Source organism: Gastrolobium bilobum, unplaced genomic scaffold (genome assembly GCF_033153095.1).
Source record: "Gastrolobium bilobum isolate Gb01-03AN ecotype WA unplaced genomic scaffold, APGP_CSIRO_Gbil_v1 utg2114, whole genome shotgun sequence".
Lineage (NCBI taxonomy): Eukaryota > Viridiplantae > Streptophyta > Magnoliopsida > Fabales > Fabaceae > Gastrolobium > Gastrolobium bilobum.
The window spans coordinates 159,674-164,927 of NW_026895842.1; the positions used below are offsets into that span (position 1 = coordinate 159,674).

At 39.5% G+C, this 5,254-nt stretch overlaps 1 non-coding gene across 1 annotated transcript; it reads left to right on the forward strand.

Moving 5' to 3' along the window:
- Window positions 1-1,798: 1,798 nt before the first annotated feature.
- Window positions 1,799-1,905, forward strand: LOC133296356 (small nucleolar RNA R71). Its single transcript, XR_009749493.1, has one exon. It is a non-coding gene; the product is annotated as a small nucleolar RNA R71 (small nucleolar RNA).
- Window positions 1,906-5,254: the final 3,349 nt, after the last annotated feature.

Here is a 5,254-nt window from a genome sequence, read left to right on the forward strand (position 1 = left end):
GATGTGGGTATCTAGAACAGATACCATAGAACATTCTTCCAGATCTCCTTTATCATCGTGAAAATTCATGGCTTTCAGAACAATGAATTTAATTTCATCATCTTGAACTCTCATGGTGAGCTCCCCTTTCTGTACATTGATAACAACTCCTCCAATTGCAAGGAACGATCTTCCCAAAATGATGGGAACGTCAACATCAGCTTCATAATCTAGGATGATGAAATCAGCAGGAAAAATGAATTTATCGACTTTGACCAGCAAATCCTCTACTTTCCCTTATGGCTTAACAATAGATCTCTCAGCCATTTGTAATGTTACAGTGGTAGGTTTTGTTAGGCCTGTGGCAAGTTGTTTAAACACTGAGGATGGCATCAAATTGATGTTGGCTCCCAAATCACACAAGGCTTTGCCCTGGTAATTGTTCCCTATGACACAAGAGATGGTGAAACTCCCAAGATCTTGTAACTTAGGTGGAAGTTTGCCCAAGTATTTGCAGCTTTCCTGTGTCAAGGGTACAGTTTCATATTCTTCCATACATCTCTTTTTGGAGAGAACGTCTTCCATGAACTTGACATATTTGGGCATTTGTTCCAAAGCTTACACCAGAGGAAAATTAATATGAAGTTGCTTCAGGATGCCCAAAAATTTACCAAATTGTTTGTAATCCTGTTGCTTCTTTGTTCTTTGGGGGAACAGAACTGTGACTGACAGATTTTTCTTTTGCGGGGGCTTAGCTGCTTGACTTGTTTCAACTTGAGCTTGCTCATCAGGCACAATACATTCCTTAAGTCCTTGGTTTTCTGTATTTGGGTCAGCTGCATTCCCTTGTTGTTCAAAGTGTGAGACTTCTAGTGAAGCTCCAAGTGAATTGTCAGACTCATCTCCAGTTCTTTTGGGTGTTACCTTGGAAGTGTTTGAGGTTTGTTTGGCAACTCTCCCACTCCTCAAGGTTATTGCTTTTATTTGCTCTGGGAGGAGGTTGAAGGGACTTCAGTATCCCTTGGCAATTTGCCTTGTGCTCTGGGGTTAAGATTGGTAGCTATCTGGCCCAAGTAGACTCAATATTTCTAACAACTGCATCATTCCTAGGGACATATTCCTTCATATAATTCTCCAAAGAACTGATGCATTGTTCATCTCTGGGGAACAAAGCATTATTTGGTCTTATGTGTTGATCAAATGCTCCAATTCCCCCAGTGTTATTTTGCTGAGACTATTGTTGGTTGTTGTATGGTCTGGATTGATGGGTGGTCTCCACTGGGGATTATGGTTCTGATCTTTCTGGATGGTGCCACCAAAATTTTGGATGCTACTACGGTTTGCATACTAGTTGTCTCTGGTCTAATTGAAGTTTCTGCCTCCAAAATTTTCTGCATAACACACCAGTGTTGTTGAATGACAGTCTGTTGAGTCATGTTTGTCACCACACGTTGAGCATGGTTCACTTTCTAGCGCTGTGAGTTGTAACACATTGGCTTTAGGCTGATTTTTGTCAGCTTTTAAACTCTTCACTTCATTCATCAGGGCAGCTAGTTGAGCTTCTATGGCAGTTTTTTTATCCAAGTCCAACATGCCTGGTTTTCTGACTGGGCTCATCCTTTCTAGAGGCCACTGAAGGCAACATTCCACAATGCTTTCTATGTTCTCATATCGAGATTCAAGGGTTCCTGAAAAGAAATAACCTCCTGTAACAAAATCCAAGTCAGATTGAGAAGTATGGTCTATACCCTTATAGAAAGTCTGTAAAACTTATTTACAAAAAAAAAAAAAAAAAGTCTGTAAAACTTCTCATTTTTCTAACCCATGGTTAGGAAATTTTTTGATAATGTCCTTGTATTTTTTCCATGCTTCATAGAGATTTTCTCCATAAAATATTCTGAAGCTAGAGATTTCTGCTCTTACATCAGCTTGACGGGACATGGGGAGGAATCTTTCTATAAACTTATTAGAAAGTTCTTCCCACGAATGCATAGATCCAGGGGTAAGGGATTTCATCCAAACTTTGGCTTTTGACCCTAGAGATTGAGAGAACAACCTTATTCTCATACTTTCTTCTGACACTCCCTCTATTCTAAAATTATCGCGGATATCTTGGAAATTATTAAGGTGAGTGTATAGATCTTCTGCAGGAAGTCCATTGAAAATTTCAGCTTCCCTAATTATATTGAACATGATAGGTTTCAGCTCAAAATTAGGAGCTTCAACAGGAGGGAGAACCACTCCTCTTTCTGGTCTGTTCCTGAAGGAGTAGCCAGTGCTCTAAAATTCTATTCAAGAGGAATTTCTTCATTGTTGTGATTATTATGATCAGCCATTTTTGATTCAAAATTATTTTCCCTTAGTTCTATTCTTCTTCTATGAAAAGTAAGTTTTGGTTCAGGATCAAACAAAAATAAAGGTACCTCAGTCTTATAATGAGAATCGGTTTTAGATTCTTCACTCATAAACCATGAAACATAAACAATATGAACAACAGTTTAAATAAATAACGAATAAAGAATGGTATATTAACAAAATATAAAGTAAGATAGTTTCAAGACAAAATGTAGTGTAAAATATCCCCCGCAACGGCGCCAAAAACTTGTTGGGTGCTGATGCTCTTAAGGATGTTCTCTTACTTAGTCTATCAAGAGAAAACGCATTCGTTCTCTAGATATTAACCCAGTCCCAAATGGTGGTAGCTCAGTTGGCACATGAGAGCTAAGAAGGTGGGGGTGAGAGCATGTGTTCGAATCTCCCCAGTACCACCTTTGGGAGGGGTTTAAAGCCTTAATCCCGGACCCGCCTCGAATCAGATTAGCTGCGAAGCAATGAACCAATTGGAATATTTCCAAAAATAAAAGATATTAACCCAGTTGCGCAAGTGCACACATCAAGTAATAAGTGGGATTATTGGTGCCCAAGTTATCATTCCCACGAGGATAGTAACTCTAAATAATACTTTAAACTAATCTGAAAAAATTTAAAATAAAAGAAAAGACAGTATTTGAACTGTTTGGCCATTCGTTCCCTATTGCCTTAAGCACGTTCCCTTAAGGTGGTAGGTTCAGATTGACTCTAAATAACTCCTCGCGTCGTTATATATTAAATCCTTCACGATTTCAAGAGGAACGACAAAATCATTGGAGGTTTGGTTATGTGATCACAAGATATTAAGTGCTGAAATTTAAAGATAACAATAATTAAGAGACAACAAGATGATTCATGGCCCTTATCCTTTTGGGGTTTCACAAGTATCTCTACAGTACTAACAGCATCAAGAAAAGTTCATGGGTTTTAATCTGGTTGCACCTTGGAAACGTTCTCATGAAAGTGTGTTTGGCTTTTTCGTTCCTCACCTGCTGGTTCACACAGATCAACATCCTTCACAAATCTAAGGGTCAAATTCAAATTTCTCTTTATCTATATTTAGAATTCTATTCAAGAGTAAAAAAATGTTAACTCATTAGCATTCTACCACATGCTTTTACTTTTCATTATCAGGCAATAGGGTTACTACAACTAAGTTATTTTTATCAAAACAGTTGAATTTGAACCTTAAAAAAAAAAGACTTTTACTAATATAGAAAAGATTTTACACTACGGGAAAAAAACTAAAAACTACAATAAAGATAACAAAAAGCAATAAAAGAAAGGTTTTTCTCCCTTCATTGTTGTTGCCTCTTCTGCAAGCTCTTTTTCTTCTCTTCTTCCTCTTCCTCTTCAATCTCCTCATGTGTCAGTGGTCTCTCCTTCAATTTGTCCTTTACCTTCTTCAATTCAGATTCAGGAAACCACTTCCGGGCTTCTCTCAGAAGATCACTGACTATAGAGGTAAGGTGCTCAATGGTGTTTCTCATCAGCACCCTGCCATTCTTGATATGTGCAAGTTAGCCTTCAACATCTTCCACCTTCTCCTCCAAGAATGTACCAAAAAATTTGAAAGCTTGCTTGGTATCTGCATGTTCCCCAACATCTTTGTTCAGCAAATGTCTGATTTGCAGCTCAATTCTAGAGTTACTGCATGGCATGGGCATGCTTTAATGCATCAGTTGTATCTTTGACTTCGTTCCTTACAGCCTGTAGAGTTACTGCAGAGGGAACAACATTTCTGTTTCTGATAGCTGTGGTAACCGAGGTGAGGAACTGCTCTCTTTCTGTCTTTTGTTATTCTTGAAATTGGTTGAAGGTAGTAGAGAGCTGTTCAACTCCGTTCCTTGAGGATTTCAGCTCTTCTGATGTGTTCTGAGTTTCTGCTTGAGGAACGGATGGCTCATCTGGAAGTAACTTAGCCATTTTCTTCCCCATCATCTCAAAATCTCAGCAATTCCTATCTGAGATTTTCTACGGGCTACATTGGGTACTACTGGAATGAGAGGAGCGAGCTTTTTCTTTTTCTTGATATTCTTGGTTTGGGGGATGGAAGATGTTCGTTCATCAGCAGGTGGCTTGCTGGTTGAAGCTTCTTGAGGTGTTGAGGTAGAGGGGATTGTGGCTGGTTGTTCCTCCGTCAGTAGAGGAATAATGATTCTTTCTTCTTCAGCTAGAACTCTAGCTAAGTCTTCGTCCCTAGAGGTGTCAAGGCGAAAAAAGAAGAGGAAAGAGGTCCTCCCAAGTTGATTTTTCTAGGGATTTCCACCTTTTTCTTCTTTTGGGGACTCTGAGCAATCCTGTTGCCTCTATCTTTGATTTTGTGTGGCTGGGCTGCTTAATGTTCCTGCTCAGCCATTTGTTTTTCAGCTGCCTGTTGCTTTTCAACTGCTATTGATTCTTTGTTTTTCTTCCCTCCTTCCTCTTGCTGCATGGAGGAGGGCTGTTGTGATTCTGTTTGTGGTGGTGGTGACCTGAGAGGTGATGCCTGGAAAGAGGGAACATCAAAAAAACCAAAAATTTTAGTACTACCTAGGGACGTCTCCTTGGCAGCAACTTGGGATTTTGGGATTTCGTTCCTCTTGATTCTCTTGGCAATAAGGACATCATCCTCACTATCTTCTTCCTTGTCAGAGATGGTGATGGGCTTCTCAGAGGTAGTTTCCTCTGAGCTTTTTGTGCTACTGAAGGTTCTCTTCAGCCTCTGACTAGATCGTTCCCCTTCTCTATGGGGAACTTTTGGAGAAGACTTGGAATGAGATTTCTTCTCTAGCTTGCTTTTAGCAGCAGCAAGAGTCTCATTCTTTATTTTTTGTGGAGTGAGAATGGTTTTGGATGGCTTTTTGGATGAGATGGTAGAGGTAGGCTTTATGACCTTTTTGGTCTTGGTTTTCTTTTTGGCAGG